At 38.9% G+C, this 19981-nt stretch overlaps 1 protein-coding gene across 2 annotated transcripts in view; it reads left to right on the forward strand.

Annotated features, from left to right (window-relative positions):
• WWOX (WW domain containing oxidoreductase) overlaps positions 1-19981 on the forward strand; it is a 687014-nt gene that overhangs the window by 283121 nt on the left and 383912 nt on the right. The window lies entirely within an intron of this gene.

Raw genomic sequence — 19981 nt, forward strand, 5'->3', positions numbered from 1 at the left:
CTCTGTGCAGCTCAAAAGCTTCTCTTCCACCAACAGAAGTTGGTCCAATAAAAGATATCACATCACCTACCTTGTCTCTTTTATCTTAATAAATATTTTAAAATATACTTTTTCTCCCCTTTTCTTAAGAAGAAATCAGATTATCATAATTTGTTTGGGATATCAATGTGTTTATCAATATGTGATACTTTGCTGTACTCATAAAAGTGTGATTCCTAGATAAACACAGAAAAATCAATTTTCATAAGGTTACATCTTTTTACCTCTCTGTATATACAACAGACTATATTAAAAAGAGATTACATTTTACTCTGCGGAGTAAAATGCAAACACAATTTTTTTTTTCTTTTCAGGATAGGCAATGGATTATCATTTATTTATGAGACTTTTTTAAATCTAGAATATATGGAAATCTTTTCTTGAAGCACAATATAATATTGAATTGGGAATGTTGTTTGCCAGTTTGCTTCTTACAGTTGCATAGAATGATTCTACAGTATGAATTTTTTAAAAAGGCTTCAATATACTCTGCATTTGAAAAGAAGGAAGTAATCAGTGTAATCTTGAAGAATCTCACAAATGCACTTCCTTGTATCTATTTGTATTTCAAACAAGCTGTTCTGCAGAAAAGGCTGCCTTAGTGATTTTTGTCATCTGACTAAATGTCCAGTTATTTTGCGGTTACCCACAATACGCATCTGTGTGCAGTAGTTCATCACTTCAGCCAAAGTACATATTCAGTCATCCATTTCTATGCTCTTTCGTCCTACTGAAGTCATCACTCCAACACACCCAGTACTGAGGGACAGCTTCTGATCCCAGCTGTGCTGTGCAAATCTGATGAAGACAGTGGAATTATTCCATAGTTTACACAATGTGACAGAGATCAGTGTCTGGTCCAAAATGTCTTGGCCCATTTCATGGGGGCAAAATAATTCTTTACCTTAATGTTTTGGGACCATATTATACTAGTAAAGTTGGGCAAGCTATTTTACCTCAGAAGTATTCACCCACTGCTAGCCTTGGATGGGGCTGGGAGCATCTTCGGAGTGGGAGGGACAAATCTTGTTTGGGAACAGTAGAAGAAGTGTTCACTTTCCCTCTCCTTTTCACCATCCCCCTCACCTCTGATGCATGGGGACTGTTGCTTCACTCTATCCACTTCCTTCTCCCTCACCACCTTTCTCCTGATGAACAAGGTGGAGAAGGATGGGTCATATGTTGCTTCTGGGTCCATGCTCTGGGATTTATCCCACCCATTGCTGCTGCCATTGATTGGAGGGGGTGGGGTGGAGCTTGATGATGGGTTCCCATCTGATGTGCATAGGTGGGAGAGCACTAAAGGTCTCTCGCCCTGTGGAGTAGCCATCAACAGCTCCCTGTTTCAGCCTCACCCTTCCACTAATATGCTGGATTCTTTATGATGCTGGGGGAGTTGCTGATGGCTAGTTTTAGGGAATGGAAAGTATTTAATATGGCAAAATTGACAAATTGGTGTAAGGCGGTTTTCACCTTCCACTCAGCATCCAAGAGGGGTATGTGTGTGAAAATTACAATTGTTGCAAGTTTGGCAGAAATACGTCATCAGAGCCATAGATCCCCTATGCTCTCCTGGCTGTCTCAGCCCATCTCTTAATTATCAAGTCCTATTAAAGAATACATCAGATAAGTGGAGCAGAGTAGTGGCCCACTCAAAACAGAAAGGCACCCTGTAAACTATGGGTGTTGTCAGAGCTCAGGATCCAGTCATTCTGATTAAGTTACCAAGGACCAAGTATGATGCTGTCCTTTTAAAAAATGGGCAAATCGCCAAAATGAAGGACACAGCAAATGATGCAGAAATAATTTCTTTAGTGTAAGTACATTTCTCTACAACATTAGTTTTATAATTTAGTAGTTCTGTTGTTAGTAAATTACAGTAACAGTGTGACACCAATCCATGTCCATGGGATATAAAAAAGTTTACATTAAAACATTTGATACTTATCTGTAGTAGAGAAAGACCTTTGAGAAGTGTGAAGCCAAATAGGAGGAACTAAAGGACGTGTGTGTGTGTACATACCTTCAATTAAATACAGGTATATAAGACAGAAAAATGTCGGACACCGTATTCACCAACTTGCCATCTCCTTTTTCTTCTCTGAAAAATGTATCTGTGCATTAGTGATCACAGTATGTATCCGTAGGAGAAAATACATTATTTTCCTACTGCAGACCAATATGGTAAAAGAAAGCAGTTTCCAAAGGGGTCAGTCTTTTCAGTGCAGGGGCCATTTCTACCTCTGTGTTTATTTAGTGTCCTAATCAGGGCATCTGAGAATACCTTCTTTCTCTGCTCTCCCTTTATCCCATTCAGGAATCAGTCAATTCACGCTACCCTCACTCACATTGAGTAGAATCTTCTTATTATTTATGATTTGTGTTACTATAGCTAGCATGTAGGAGCCCCAGTCATGGATCTGGACCCCATGGTATTAGGCACTGAATCAGTGATGCTATTTATGGAGTAAAAAAAAACATAGGAATGCCTACTATGGGGTTCTGTTGAATCCAATATCCTATCTCTGACACTGGTCAGCACCAGATGCTTCAGAGAGAAAGGTGGCAGCAGATCTGGTATGATCTGTTACTCCACATTAGGTTTCATGCTGATCTGTAACAGCAGTTGGCTTAAGCTCTGAAGTGTGAGGTGCTATACAATATGAGTAAGGGTGTCAGAATCAGTCCTTCAGACTCCATCATGTCTGCTAGGCACAGCCTTGCATTGGAGGGATGTAGCATGCCTGCTGAGGTTCTCCTTCACCTACAGGAGCACCCTTTGTGGGTTGCAGTGTGCTAGGCTGCTAATCCCTCTCTATGGTCAGTGCTGGGGGAACGGGGCTGAGGCCTCATTTCATCCCAACTGCTTTGGGGCACTGTGCCGTCCAGTGGGAGCAGAAATAAAGAATTCCATTGCCCCTTTGAGCACAATGCTATCTGGTCCGTATCTGGGTGTTGCAAAGGCTGGGATGTTCTTTACACCTCATGCCTACATAAGGATGAGACATGATTTTCCGTGACTGGCTTGTGATACAGCGGCTAGTTCACGATGATCTGTAGTGTTTGTAGGGCACATGGGGTGCTCAGGTTTTATATCTGCATGTAAGTCACAGTGGACTCAAATTTGAGTGCCCAAACCCACAACTGAATAAACATCTATTTTCGACAGCCCAATGCTATGCTCTGAATTGGGACTTTGTTGCTTGAAATGAGTTAGGGACACCAAAATATGGATTTTGGAACCCAAGTTTGAAAATTGAGTGCACAAAAATCAGCCTTGCACAAGATGCGTAAACCAGTTTAGGGGGAATAAATAGTGAGAGCCATAGTATGGTAGACGTATGTAATTATATTTGGGCTTTTTAAAATTTTTTTAAAAATAACAGATCGTACTGTTGTAATAAAATATTTTGTGATATTTAGTATTCTGGCCACAGTAAGCAAAAAGCTATTTGTAAAAAAAGTTACATATGGTCATTTGAGCTAATTGCAAAAATGACACTACATTAGACAATTAAGGACTGTGAACATGTGGCTATTGTATTCATTGGGCTTTAAGCCAACACCTTCTATAGCTGGTAAATTTTGTGTTAACATTCAAAATTCAGTTGCTGTACCCTTTTTCATGTGAAAAGATACGTAGAATGGGTCTTAAATCTGGATTAGAAAAACCTGTAACCGGTATTATTCTGAGTATTAAACACCTTTACACTATTCCACTGTATTTGTAGTTTAACCATTTGCACTGATGGCAGCTTTGCTTTTCTAGCATCCATCTCTCAAATTAATAGTATTGATTTTTTTTTAGATTTGTTAGCATTTTGAAAAGTGTTCTGTAAGTGTAGATGCTTTGTAACGTGAAGCCTAGTGCTTTCTTGTTTAATTTGAAGAGGATGAGTGTTGGCATGCAGTTTGAAGAAGTTTGTAATATCAGTAAATTGTCTATGTGCCTTACCTTTACTTATCAAGGTTATTTGTCAGCAAAATTATCTCTTGTAACTGTAGGTCTATATCTGGGGATGAGAGAATTTAATGGAAAGATTTTGCCCATACCAACTAGTAGTATAAGTTGATTTTATGTCCTTTATAAAATAAAAGTTTTGCTTATCATGTTTGTACTCAATTTGAAATTTAAATTTATGGTCGCAAGATGACCTTAAAGTAACTGACCCCCAAATCTAATCACTCCAGGCTCCCAGGAAACTGACAAATATGTCAGGTTTACCTTTGAGTATCAAAACATTGTTTTAAATATTTCATTTCCAGGCAGTGCAAAAATAACTCTCAGGTTAGTTCTGATGTCTCTAAGGCTAGACTGTTTTGTTGGTAGCAATGCTGTGTATTTACTGTCATACAATCTTCGTACTGTTTTACTCTGCATAATTTGTTTTATAAGAGTAGAAAATATTCTGGGTGAGTGAGTTATTGATTGGTTTCGTCTGTGCAAAATGGTCACAAATGGTCAATACATGGTCAAAGAGTGTCAGACGTGCAAAAAATTAGATCAATTTTTTTATATATGGATATTCTTTTATTTATTTTATGCTCATAATCCTTTTTGCCTTTCTGTTTCTCTTGAAGTCAGTTGAAAGAGTTAGTTAATGACAGGAATGTAAAATGATTGAGGAAGAAAGTAATATGGAAATGCTATTTCTGACAAGCAACAAGTCACAGTTAGGCTTAATTTGCGTGCATTGTTTTTATCCAGAAAGGATTGTCATACTTCAGGTTTTACTAGGTTTCTGGTGGAAATACTCACTGGACGATATCATTGGCTATATTTTTTATTTTCCCTCTTTAAGATCTTTGATTTCATATTTTTCTTTTAAAAATGCTATTGCAACATATAGTGTATACATGTGTCAAACTATGGCCTAGTGATCGTACCCAGCCCAAGCATGAAGGAAACTCTGCGGGTATATACAAGCTGCAAGTTCCTTCCTAGTGCAGGTTTTGCATAACTTGACAGGGAATTTGAGATGATCACTTTTATAGCAATATCACAGGAGAGGAGCAAATGCTAAACAGCTGTGATAGGCTTCACACTCCAGCAATACTCATTTTAGATGCATCACTGTACCAGGGTGAAGGATGTTAATGGGAATGGCCTCATCAGGAGAGAGACTTAGAAGACTTTCTGAATGACCTGATAATACTGTATGCCAGTCAGAAAGATCATCAAGAAAAAGAGGGAGGCAGTGATGGAATTTGATCAAAATATTATTCAGGACTACCAAGGTGATGGCAGGATGCAGTTCTCAATTCTGAGGTTTATTCCAACGGGAGACGCTGTCAGTTTAAAGTTCAGTTGGTTGAGGCAGGAGCATATTTTAGGGTCTAGCTAGCCCCATTACTTACGAAAGTTACAAAGAAATGTTAAGAAACAAAATTCTTTATTGTATATACATGGGCTTGTTTGAATAGCCAACGTAGACTTTACTCTGATGTATTTTAAACATTCTCCAGTATAAAGAAGTTAATGTGATTGAGACTCCTCAATAATATTGAAACAAAGAAGGCTGACCTGTTGGAAAAATGGTAAAAAATATCTGCTAGCACACAGATAAGTCAAGATTCTGACCCTGGGTCTACAAGGGCTGGAATCACATCATACTCAGTTCTTGTGAGGAAGCAGGCATGTCACCTGTCTCATCAATGATCCTCTGTCTGATTGAAGAAAGGTAATAACAAACTTTAGGGTAATCCACACAGTCTTCCACTGCAGGGCTTTGAGAGTAAAAGGAGTAAGGTAGAAAACTGAGGGTTGCCCTTGATGATCAAAGGACCCTATCGAAGATGGTAAGAGGGAGAGAAATCAGGTTTTGTTTTTGTCTTAGTTCATATCATTTTAAACACCAAATTGAAGTGTGGTTTTAAAGCCAGCATACATTGATAAATTCACTGTCCAAGTGAATATAGTGCCATAGGCTTCAGGGGCACCGCTGCACTGAGCTTTTAAACTTTGCAGAAGTCTAGTTGTGTAAATTACTTTATCAACTATGGAAATTAATTTCTTATCACCACTCAAATGTAGTTCAGCATGTGACCCACCAAGGGGAGCTGTAGATTAGTGTGGACAGCCATGTGGTTTCATAAACCAGAAATTCTCAATCATTTTTTGGAAGATCTATTTTGGCACATTTCTGAATTTTCACAGTAATTTTTTGGGGTTGACATAAAATATTTATTTGGGGGGTGAAGGTTGTTGGGTAGGAGGGTCCTACTTATCCTCTTCACCAAAAGAAAGCCATCAGAATTTATAAAGACTGTGCTGGTTCTATGACAGAATTAAAACAGCATCAATATCTCCATGTGTGATTTCAGTGCATTTGGTACTGGATAATCTGGTACAGAAGTCGATGAATTTAATGCAGTATTGGTAATCCAAAGGGTTTGGAGTTAAGTGCTTTTGACATGCAGAATCAAGAGTCAAGGACAAAGCAGACTTTAAATATTCTTTCTTCGGTGCCTGTTATAGATGTAATTGAATACCTCACATGAAGCATCTTATCAGAAGTAAAGCTGGTTTAGTATCTCATCACCAAACAGAGAGGTTTAGGGTGTCTTCTCCACACAAGTGTTCTTTTGACATTGTAGAAGGTCCTTTGAGATCCCAGATAGTCCCTAAAGGAATGCTGCTGGGAATGCATCTGTACAATACAGGATGAACTCTGTATTATCTGTGTTATCCCATAATATAAGAGCTTATAGTCCTAGTGTTTTAAGAGTTAATGCCAGAGCAGCTAAATTAAAAACAACAAGGAATTGAAAGAAATAGTATAAAAGGGAATCAGGATAGAAAAAAATGCATGAATGTTTGTATTGTTGGAGAAATCCTAATAGTTAGGAACAGAAATATCTCAATTCAGGTTGTACTTGTATATGCCCTTATGGGATGTACTGAGATACCAAAATGCCACAGAGTTCATTTCTGAGACAATTGCTGAGGTTGCAAGGAATTGTGGAGTCTTAATGTGAGTAATGCTTTCAGATTACTGTAATCAGAGTTCAGATATTTCTTCTGCAGTGTTGTCAGCCTGTGATTATATTGTGAGTCTCATGATTTTGGGTGTTTTTATTAAGCCCCAGTTCCTGTAGTCATATGATTGTGCGGGAATCTCAGCTTGCATTTAAAAAAAATAAATAAAAAGTTTCTAGCCCTCTTGGTTGTGGAGAAAAGCTTGAAAGTGTGAGCCTGAAAGACTCAAAAGCAGAAGTCAAATAAAAGGGGTACAAAATATATTAAATATAAAATATAATGGTTTTAAGAAAATTTTATGATGGTTTTAGGATCTGACTTCCGATTTTTGAATGCTTGGGGTTGGTAATATTGGTAGGTCAAGGAATAATTATTTGATCCTTTAATCACAATTGTTTTCCATAGACAATTGAAGTCCATAGGGTGGAAGTACATATACCTTAGTTTGGGAGCTGTTGAGCCATTCTTTAATTTTACTAGCCACACAGTATATATTCCTTAATAACCTGCTTTTGCAGTGTTCTTTTTTTTTTTTTTTTTTTGGAGACTTACGTGATTCAAAGTTGTAGGTTAGTTTTCACTCATCCCCTAAATAGATACATTGGACCAGATTCTGATCTCGTTTACACCGATGTAATCCAGTATAACACCATGGCCTTAGTGGGGTTAGTCTGGTTTTACCCAGGTATGGTTGAGGTTCCAATCTAGTATGAAGCCATGGATCATCTAAATTGGCATCCCATTTTTGTGATGTATACTTAAGGGAAGGTGAAAAGTCTCCATCATATACCGCTAGTTGTGCATTACTATCCCTTTGGATCACCTTAGTAGGTGAGTTGCTTTCTGAACTCACCTGGTGATTAATTTGTGCCTTAAAACGTGATCACTGTGAACTCTTGTCATTGTTTATTGTAGGTAAATTAACTCCAGATGCCATTCCTATATGTATAAAATCCTTAGCAAAACCAAAAAGAGTTGACTCCCTTAGTAGAAAAAGATCAGATTATCTTAGATGGACAGCTTTTCGGTCTGGTCTCAGCTGAGCCTCCAATTTTGCAAGTGCAGATAATTGTGGGCAAAATTTAGAGTACTTAAAATCGATGATAAGCTACTGATTTATGAGCAGAATAAGAGTCACCAAAAGAGGTCATTTTCTGAAAATCTGCCTGATAGCTGCAAGTGTTAACAATGTTGATGTATGCACTGTTATTGTAGCCGTGTTGATCCGACAATATTAGAGAGACAAGTTGGGTGAGGTTGGTCCAATAAAAGATATTACCTCACATACCTTATCTCAAGAATATTGATGTTCTTTCTGGGAAATCTAACCTTCCATATCATGAGAACACTGGAGACTAAAGGAAGAAGACTCCCACAACAGTGCTGTGGGTGAAAGGTGTCAGATGGCCATTTTTAACCTAAGAAACCTATTTAAAATTGTCACTGAAAACCTAACTATGCCTAATCCTGCCTCGGGATGTGTGTGTGTGAACTAGATGACCTCTTGAGGTCCCTTTCAGCACCACATTTGTATGATTCTATGAAAATAGTCCAGAAGAGGGTCAAAGAAATGGTGTGGTCTGATTCCGTTTGGACTAAAGGAAAATGAGAGCTACATAGCCAAATGTTGCCCAGACTTGGGGGAGTAAAGCCAGGGCCCAGGACTGACTTTTTGAATTTATTGAATATACTAAATTTTAATTGTTTGCTTGATGTTTATCTTCCACAGCCCATTTCATGTGTGTGTAATAAATACTGAAATAATGTCATGTTTGGGAGTGTAAAACAAGCAAAACCAAATCTCTGGCCAGAGGACCTCCAACTAAAAGTAGTGTAACAAATAGGATAACTTAAAAATTACAATATCCTTCAAGTCTATACTCACAGAGAACATGATCCAGGAGCTTTAGGAATGAAAAATGTGCAGACTTTAGTACCATGAGTGGTTTAACTGGATGGACAATGATTCTTTAAAAATATTTACTGCATAGTTTGATTGTGTTGCATCATTTGGAAAAATCTAGTAAGATGGAAAAAGCATAATTCTAATATAAACAAATCTTCAACCACTAACATACACCCTTTTTCATTATATTTTCCATTCATAATTGATTCTAAACTTACATGAATCTTTCAAAATAAGTGTCTTATTGATTATACCGGAAGCAAGCTGTAAAATAACATTACAAGGTTCATTCACTCTCTGTCTCTGATTACTGTAAACAGAGATGCTGATCAGATGAAATGCTATTTTCCCCCTTTTCATATATTGTATAATTTGTAAACTATTACATATGGAAAGTAGTGAGAGGAAAATGGCACACATGCAGAAGGGTATTTATCATGGATAATATCTTGTCTTAATGTAGTTTGAGATGGACGATTTTATCTTCATGCAAAATGTGATGCTCTCCCCTGTATTGAATTGTGTTACAAAATTTGTGCCACAGCCTTTTGCTAGTAAAAATGCAAAGTATTCTAATGAACAGCAAATTCATTGCTGTCAGGAACCATTACATTTATTAAGTTATAGCCATTTTTGAACGTTTGCTTGCATGTAGTCTAAATCAAGTACAATTTCTCCTTAGAAAAACAATAGTGGTGGTTCTGAAAAAGTATTTTCCAGCAAATAGTCTAGTCTAGTTACTGTAGATATAATGTTAATAAAAATAGAGTTCAATAAATAAGTATTAAAGTAGCTGTTATTATTTCCTATTTAATAATTATGCAATTGCTACATTCTTCATTCTCCACTTTTTAATAATTAAGCCTTTGCTGTGAGAAGTGTTTTTTAGTTTCTCTCTGAATACAGGGAAATCAGAACTAAAATGTTGATGATCTAGGTGGCCATACTAACTGTACATCTTAAAGGTAGAAGTAAGTTTGGGTTACTTGGGAAATTGTTACATATTCTCGCTCTCTCAACAAATCATGCCTATGATCCATGTGTGGAAATATGTGAAAAGCCACAGAAATTGATATAAAAGCGCTATTTAGGGAGCTGTTATTTTGAAGTCTGAGCCAGATCCCTGAATCTGGCTGAAGTGTGTTTCTTACAGAACCTGGAATGATGGAGGAAAATGGAGCTTAATGCTACCTTTCTTCTCCCCTCATTCTCAGCCCAGCTGGGTGTCAAATCCATCATCAGTATAACTGAGAGCAGTCCTTAGGGATCAAACTTGGCCACTGCCCTAGCTTACTCAAAAATACTTTTGTTCGCCTATGGGATGGGCAGGGGAAGCAGTTGACTTGGAGTTGGTTACATCAGCTTTGCGCCATCCAGTGATTCCCATATGCCAAACTGCACAGTGGGGAGAGAACCATGCAACAGCATCTGATCCTATTTATATTGTTTTTGTTGGTTGTGAGAGAGTTCAGAATGGGTCTGTTAGCAAGCAACTGAGGGATGGCTGCCTAGAGAGGCATCACTAATCGTCTTTATAATGAACTTTGTTGATCTCTTTTCAGGGAAGCTTCCATGAACTGCCTCTGTTATAGTCTATTTTCTATATGATAAATTTTGCTGAACATAAGGGTGATGATCATTGTGAGGGCCTAGTGAAATATGAACTTTTGGTACACACACTAGGGAATTCTGATGCCAGTGGATTTACTGCATTTACATTTTGGTCCAATCCAATTTTCAGAGAGGATGTGACTTATATGGCAATTTCTTGTAGTATTGTGGACAAACCTTATTGAATTAAGTTTGTGTCTCAGGAGTTCATTGTAGTAAAAATGCAAATGTGTGTGTATTATCATGGGGTTCTGTGTAATGTCTCTAGGAGGGAGACATGACTAATGTAAACCCTGGGAAGTGTTATGAGCTTCAAAGACTAGACAAGAATGAATTTATAAAGTTAAGTGGGTTTTCCAGCAAATCTCTAGGGGGAGGCATATGCAAATAGACCTCTTCTGATTATGCAAGAACTCAGCCTTTTGAATCTTTGTCCTGAGGAGGGACCTTTGTCTGCTGATCACCTGTTACATGAGGACAAGATCAGAGGCTTAAATTGTATAAAGAAGTGACTCTCAGATTCCTGGGGCTTCTTGTACTGAGCAAATGACGTTATGAATTTGTAACTGTAGAAAAAACCCTTGTATGGAGTTTGAAGTACTGACTTCTACCAGAGACTTTGTTGAGTTGGGGTGATCTCTGGTAAGCTTATTAGCATGTGCGTAGGCTCTTTTATTGTTTTAATATGTTTTTTTTTTCTGTAATGCTTTCACCTTAAGAATGAATGTGTTTGCTTAGGAAAAGCTGTGTGATACCTTATAACTGTGGGCAATTACACTGTTGAGAGCCTGTGAGGAGAAAGCAAAGCAGGCCTGCTTAGACAGTGTGACTTGCTTGGGAACTCACAGTCGTGTAGTCAGATGCAGCCTGGAAAAACCTTGGTCAGGCGAGAGAGAGAGTCACATGTCTCCACCCAAGAGAAGTGATAGCTAAGGAGCTGGGAGCCTAGAGTGGGTGCCCTTGCTGGAACACGAGAGGCAAATACAGGTACACTTCCCCTGAACTGTGACAGAGGGGAGCCCTTTTATTTTTGCCCCTTCGTTTGTCTTTCTCCACTGTCCATGATTCACTTATGCTTTTTAATAATAAAATCCAAAAGCTACAGCAATCTGTTGTAGACACTATGGAATTTTAGGGCAGAAGGAATGCAGTCAAGGACAAAAGTCATAATAGTCACAGCAAAGAACAGCTGCAGAAGAGGGGGAAACAAAGGGGAGATAGGAGGGTGAGCTGGAGGGAGAAGGTAGCCATGTATTATGTGGAGTAAAAATGAGGACAACTGAGAGTTATGCTTTGAATGCTGTTCCTGGGTGTGCTTTATCATCTTCACATGAAGGTAAATCAAAGCAAGGGAAGATTACTCTGTAAATGAAGTGGGGATATTATTTCTTCATATGGTATATTTAAGCTGTTTTTGTCAGAGTGACAGATCAGGAGCTGTAAGGCATGTCATTTAGCAGTCACAATCCAACATTTTAGCAGATAGATTTGCCATACTCTGCAGGTCCCTGACGCAAATTATTCCATGGGGAGCAGCTCTTGTGTAATAAAGGCTGCCAGGTTATACAACAACCTTGCCATAAATTGACAAGACATGAGGAAAGGTGCCTGGCCTCCTTTAAATATATTCAGACACCTGTTGCTTTTACCCCTCTCACGTAGATTTAAAAACTAACCATCAGGAATTTGGAAGCCTTTAGTACTCGGTTCCGGCTGAGAAACAGGCAGTAATTGGAACTCACTTTTTATTAGAGATACTAGTAGTGGAATCAGCTGGGCTTGAGGGCAAGATAGAAAAACAGAATGAAAGCAAGAAGTGGAGAAATTTTCAGAGAATTATCAATTTCCTTGATTATGAGCACATGGGAACATTGACACTCAGGGTACCTAATTCTGATGATGTTCACTCTCATTTCTGTCTTGTTTATGCTGCCAGAGGCTGTCAGTCACTGCGATTAATGGGCTTCATTCATTCATTCAAAGTCTTGCAATTCTGTCCACGTGGTCCTTTCAGTCTATTCACTCTTTCTTAATACAGCAGCAGTCCATGCCAAGTTTCCTGTGTGCCCACTGTTAAAATGGAAACTAAAAGCCCTTTAGCTAAGCCTTAGGCTCCGAGAGGACCTCCTTTTATTATGAACTTTGGTCATCGTTTCTCTGAAAATCTTCTGAGAGTCACTTGCTGAAATCTCAGTTGATAGTCACAGCCAAAGGGCAAAAGGTAATCAGATACCAGCTAATTAGGTAATAAGTGTTGATTGCGGTGATCATACGTGTGGATGTTTTTTATCTTTCATTAATTTAAATATTTCAGCCATTGATAGACATTGTACAAGTTACTCTTCATGCCTGGGCCAAACGGGTTTCCTTTATATTAAACAGTAATAAAAAATGTGATTATGGAACTGCAGTATCTGTTCTTCAGGAGCAGAGAGAGAGAGAGTCATCAGTGTAATGATTCTCCTTAGTTTATAAGCTTCATGGGAGCAGAGTGAATTGCCAGGGCAAGAGGTCCTGCTTAGCTTCTAAGCTCCTTATGAGCCACACAAAACACAAGGGCTGGGAATCCTGTTGAGTGAGCTATGAAGAGTCAGGGAAGAGACAACTGGCACTGGGCCCACTGCAGAGTTTCAGACCATGGGCACCAATGCAATTGCCACAGAATGTGCACATGCACCTCTTGTCTGGGCAAACTCCGCATTTGCATGTATATAAAGGTTGGTTGTGAACCTTGTTTAAATGAAATTTGGTTGGGATGTAGAAGTCAGTTTTAGCCTGTTCTATTGAAGTCTTTTGTGACAAGGCTAATGAATGGGATGGTGAAATCAGTTTTGTTTCCTCTTCATCTCCATGCAGCACTCAGTCATATATAAACAAGCCTAGCATTTGTTACTACTTCTTCTCCAAATTAGTTCAGTTGACAGCTGGAACAGAGATAGCAGAAAAGTCTCAGATGGAAAAGTTTGGGGGAAAGAAATAATTGGAAACATTTCTGCTTTTACAGCATATATATTTTCTGTTTTTTCCCTCACCTTGTTCTTTATTTCCAAAGCAACTCATTGTAATATCATAGAGAAAGGATTGCTATGATTTCAAGTGAGGTATCTGCATGAAGTTCAGATGAACTCCTAAGTAATTACATTCTTCGTTTAATTCCAATGAGCAATTAATGACGACCAAGAGAAAAGGAATGTGTGATACACCAACAGCACAGTTTATAAATTAGAAAGCTTTCCAAAGATTTCAGCAAGGTATCAGAAACAGTATCAGTAATAAATTCAGGTGTACTTTCAACTATGTTGGCAGAAGCAACAGAAACAGTTGCATGGTGATATGCAGCCGTCATGGCAGCAGCTATAGCTACAGGTTCAGATGCTGCAATGCCAACAACAGCAAAAATAGATTTGGAAACAGACCTTGCAATCATGGCAGGAGAAGCAGCAGTAGAGGAAGGCCTATAGCAGCAAGTGCAACAGCAGCTGTAAATCAAGGCTGTTTTCTCTTCTTCCATAAAACAGGGGTAAACAGAAACAGCAGTTAGTGCTTCTAATTTACTAACAAGAAGATTCTTCGCATTCCATTAATATCTCCTCTATCAGCTGTTGTAAAGCCTCTTTCTCTGCCAGAAACTATGTGGATGTATTGAGAAAAGCACATACATGTACTAGTTAAGGTTAGCAATATCAAAAGATTAGGAGTACTTATGGGATTTAGCAATGGCCAACTTCATGCAGGACTAAATGGCTTGGCAACTTGGGTATTCGTTATGGGATGTGCATCCTTTTTATCTTTATTATGGGACACTGTTTCATATCTTGCCTGGGTTACTACTGACAAAAAGTCATAACTGTCTGATGGTGGTTCAGTGCCCTCCTGCACGTAAAGTTAGATTAGTCTCAATCCATTTGTTAGTGGACTCAGTGGATATGTCACAAAAATCACCATCAGGTTAGCAATGATTGATACTTTTCAGAGAGTCCATGGATTGAACAGACATAGAGACTCTATACTGTCTCTCTGAGTGACCAGCAGTTTGCTAGGTACTTCTGAGGCACAAATAAAGAGAGATCTTCAATCTAAATTCAGACCTGGCACATACAAAATGGGGGAAGGAGAACAGAAGGACAAAGGCTATCAGAATAAGTTTGCATAGTTATCCAGTAAAGCATTTAATTAAAATTCTTTAATTATTTTATCTAAAGATCCAGCTCCAATAATCCTGAGTCAGGATAACCCAGCTGTATGTCATTGTTGCCTCATAATACACAGTCTTAACTTCCTGACCTGAACACTGTAGTATAGCGCTAGTGGCAGCTAGACTGATTGCCACGTCTACCTCCATACACGTCTGCATGGCAGTAGTGAATACAGAGATCTCTGTATAGAGGGATTTTGCAATTCTGTATACCACCTTGATGCTTACAAAAGGCTCTGTAAAAATTAATAAATAACCTTACTAAGAGAGGGTAGTATTTTTGAATTCTCCTGATCGGATAAACTTAGATATAAAAAATAAGATGTAAAGGTGTGCAAAGGAAACATATTAAATGAGAACTGAATCAATGTTGAATCCGTGATGTTTATGGTCAGCATCATTGTATTACTGATGAAACTTTAGTGGAACAATGATGAACTATTAAACTTCTGTCCTCCTTCCTCCCCTCCCCCCCATTATCTGTGACATTTAGTTGTCACTGTTTTGCTGTGATAGTCACCAGTAAAAATAGTTAGAAGATTGCGGGTTTTTAATTCTGTGTACAAATTCTCAGCTAGTGCAAATTGGTGTATCTCCATTGACGACAATGATGAATTAATTTGCACCAACTGAGGATCAAGCGGTTTTGTGCTCCTCTTTTACTTATAATTGAAGATAATGCCTGTGAATGGGTAATAATATCTGTTGGCAAGTGCTAGGTTCTTGGTTAAAACAAAACTCAGAGGCATTATTCTTCTACCAATGGGATATAAGTAACTCCCATTTGCTTCAGTGGAAGTTACTTGAGTGGGTGTGGATCATGCTCTCCTTGGGTAAAAAACCCTTGCAGAGATTGCCCCATATCTCACCATTGGGGCAGAGCCTCCTTGCACAGAGTAGGCCATAGAACCATTCCCCAGCTGTTCACATCCTAGGTGATTGGTGGGAGCTCTGTCCCACAGTCTGCCTCCTTGCAGTGCACCTCTACTGGAGCTGTGCTTCTAGGACTTCTCCTGTTACAGCTGTCATGGGGAGCCCCACCACAGAGGTGTGGGGCAAATATAGTATTGTCCCGTGCTATGTTATCTATTTTTAATAAACTTTGACAAGAGTGGAGGTGGACAATGTGGCACCTCCCCAACTCAGTGCAGGGTCATTCAGTCTCTGTCTCCTTCCCCTGCACAGATTCTGACTCTATAAAGTGCTCCCATGGGAAGAGGGGAGATTTTGCCATGGAGGAGACAGACACTGCCCACCTTCTGTGTGAGAGGGGAGATCTGTGTGTGAAAGATGATGATTCCCACTGCAATCCACAAATCCTGCAGCGGGGAGAGAAAGGCCCCAGGGTTTTTTTTTAGAGTGCTTGTTACTACAGAGCAACTGTATAACATGTGCTTATGGGAAAAAGTACAGTCAACAAATTCCTGTTAAAATAAAACAAACAAACAAACATAGCAGCCAGAAATATTAATGTCCCTTCTTCACATTTTCCTGGTGCGGTACATGGTATTATGTCATTTAGAATGTTATGGCAATGGTTACGCTAGCTTTGTAGACTATTTTTACTAGCATTTTTTACTGTTACATATGCTTACATGCCTAATTTTCTGTTGTTGCAATGATGTTGCATGTTGTGTTCAAATAATCGAAACTAGTACAAGGGCTGTTCCACGGGGATCATGTTATATGAGTTTATAATATACAATATGTTCTTTGATGAATACACAGAGCGTTGCTGGGGTTTTTTTTTCTTTCTCTTTTTAATACAGAAATTTCTAGTTGTGTTTATTCCCCTCGTCAGCATACTTTATCATATCAAAGCCTTTACAGACAGTGTAGAACTACTGAGTTATGTTTGGGTCATGTTTTGCAGTGTGCCCTTTAATACTGTAGCTTTAGAAATGCAATTTTCAGCCTCTGCTTATTAGAATATGATAAAGTATTCCTGGTCTATGTCCAGCTCCACTAATCTCCAGACTACACTTCATGAATTAGGCATGAAGATTTTAGTCAATGTGCTTTCAAAGACCAATGTTTAGGGAATCATGGATTTTCTACAAGCTGAGGGAGAAATCTATAATAGGAGGAACTGATTTTCAAACATCATATTCTCTAGAAGAAATGACCAGTTCGGGCTTGGAAACAGAAAACATTTCCTTATTAGAATACTCAAGAACTGGTTAAAAATGCCGTATTTCTTTTAAAAGCACTCGTTTTTTTTTTAAATGCTATGTAAGTACAGCATAGTGTATAGTGTCTCATTCATTTATTAGGTACTTTGTATAGACCTCCTGAAGGGTAACAACATAAGAGTGGCTAGACTGGGTCAAATCAATGGTCCATCTAGACAGTATTCTGTCTTCGGACAGTGGCTAGTGCCAGATGCTTCAGAGAGAATGAACAGAGCAGGGCAATTTAGCGACTGATCTATCTCCTGTCGTCCAGTCCTAGGGTGGGTTAAAAACTGGAACAAGTTGAATCAGTTTAGCAATATTAACGTACTCACTAGTGGACATTTGTCCGCTTTACCTCTGCACAGTTCACACAGCTGACAGTTTCTACATTTGTGAGGTCTGTCACAGCAATGCTACCATCTTTTTTTTAACCAATTTACATTTTTTACCAATTGTTGTGTATTGAAACACTGATACATGAATTGAGCTGCGTCATAGAGGTTGATTCCCCAGTTAGCTTTCTCAGAAGGCTAAATGCACCATAAAATAATAAAAAAAAATACACAAAACTAAGCATGCAAAGTGCCATGCAGTCTGACACCGAAGTACCAGTTGATGACCTTAATTATCTCTTGTCTCTGCAGCTAGACACATCATCTTGACTTTTGTGAAACAGGCTCAAAGATGATTCATGTGCTAATCATCTTCAGAAAGATCTGAAGCCATCAGTCAGGCTTCATAAACAATTTCCTACTCACTGATAAAGTCACCACACATATTTTGCTTCAGCCATGATACTTTTTGAAAACACAGATTATATGTAATGTAGTCCTGGGCCCATAAGATTGACCTTCCTATGCAAAAATCCACCAGAGCTAGATAAATCAGTGTGTGTATAGCACCGATACCAGTCACACGAAATTACAGTGGCATTACATTGTCCCTTTTATTGAGAAGCATTTTTGGAAAACAGTTATGGTATATGATGTACAGAGTGTCTTCTAAGCATTCTGACATCAGTTTAGAGACTTCCTGTGTGTATTCATAGTGTCTTGCATGTAGTGGGCACTACTGGAATAATAATGAACAATGATATTGACACATCAAGGTATAGGACGAAAGTTATTGCCTGTCTGAATGTGGATGAGAACACCTTTGTTTTAAAAAGCATAATTCATAGAATAATGATAATTAAAATAATAAATAATCTTTGGGAGGGCAATTATTTTTGTGTGTATTTGCCTGCATTTCTTCCTGACACTGCCTGGTATTCAGATATTTTACTAAAAGCAGAATCATTTATTCTCAGCTGTTTGGTAAAGATCAAATATGAAATCCTGGCACCATCAAAGTCAATTGGAGTTTTACCATTGATTTAAGTGGGGCTGAGATTTCATGCAAAATGTAATATCAGTTTAATAATCAGAATAGGGCATGCCCACTCTAGGAGGATGGAATCTGATGCTAGCTTGGGGGAGGTGTAATGATGGCCTTTGCCATCTCTATGGGCCCGATTCTTCAAATGCTAGTATCAGTGTTATGCCTTCATTGGGCAAATGGCTTCAAAAAGCATAAGGTCTGGTGACCCAGGCCTTTGAACCAGCTCATCTATTGCCATTTTAAATGTGTTTCCAATAAGTTAAGTTTAAAGCCATGCTTAACAATACATTTCCTTTGCCACTTCGGATGATTTCAGGAAACACACAGATGTATGCTTGGGATCTATAATAGCTGGCTGCAACTCTGTTAATTCTTGAACCTAGACTTAAAGTAACACCCAGCTCAGCACACACATGTAAATATCATGATGCAATCCATAAGAGGGAAACCTGGTCCCCACTCCCGCTTGCCTCAAACCCCTTCAGACAAACCTTCTGCCATGGAAATTTGGCTCACCTTGGACATAGGCACAAAGTGCTGGAGTGGGGTTATCCCCCTCAAGTGGCCTCTATCTGAAGGAGACAGAGTACAGCTGCTCCTTTCCCATGCTTAGGAATCACAGGGAGGGGAGAAGCACAACGAGGTAAAGGCAGAGAGACAGACTGAACTTTGAGTGAGATGGACAGAGATAGGGGACTCAGCGAGAGAAGTTATAGGTAGAGTTAGGATAGCGTGTGTGAATTTTTGTGGGGAGGAGACAGTGTGTGAGAGTTTTGGGATGGAGATAGTAGTAGATTTTGTGTGTGTGTCTGATGTTTGGGTGGTAAGTACAGGAGAGACGGTGTGAGAGAGATTTCGGAGAAGGCAGGAGAATGTGCATGAGATGAGTACAGAGAGACTGGGAAAGTGGAAGGTGAGAGAAAAATGGAGTGGAAGAGGGGAGAGTGTGACCCTATGGGGGAAGGAAGGAGAAAACCACATAGGAAAGAATGAGGCAGGTACTGGAGGAGAAGGGGAGAAAAGAGAGGGAGCAGGCACTGCAGAATGTAGCAAAAAAAATGGAAGGGGCAATAGCTTGTAAAACACTCAGGAAAAGAACAATGTGTGCATTAGAAGAAAGGTAAAAATAAAATGAGGGAAGTGAAAAGAACGAGGGTAGGAGAACCAAAGTTAACTTGCAGTGAGTTTTAGTTTTATTACTCCACAGAAGTTTTTAAATATACAAAATGTTACAATAAATAAGGGTGTTTTGTTTTTCTTTTAAGGGATGAGGTACAATGTGCCAAGAGATAGGAATAGAAACTCTTATTTTAACTCCTACATGCAGCCTTTTCCCTAGTTCCCACCCCAGAAACTCAGAAACTTTTTTCATGTGGTTATGCCTGTAGTTGTGGGGACATGTGACTAGCATCTAAGCCAAATTTTAATGTTCAACCCCCTGTCCATTTTCTTTTTCCTAAACTTCAGCCACACCAGCTCCTAAATCCACACCAGATTTGGGAAAAAGAGGCAAAGAAAACCCAACCTTACCAATAGGGTCTCCTACTAAGGTTGCTGCAAAGGAAGTAGCAGAATTGTGACTGAAAGTTAATGCTGCCAAATACTGGACTGTACCAGAGGTCCTACAGCATTCTTGTTCAAGCCATGAGGAATGATAGCTAATAAGCAGAGAACAGCAGACCAACAGCCAATGAGCA

Source organism: Caretta caretta, chromosome 12 (genome assembly GCF_965140235.1).
Source record: "Caretta caretta isolate rCarCar2 chromosome 12, rCarCar1.hap1, whole genome shotgun sequence".
In the NCBI taxonomy this organism is placed as follows: Eukaryota; Metazoa; Chordata; order Testudines; family Cheloniidae; genus Caretta; species Caretta caretta.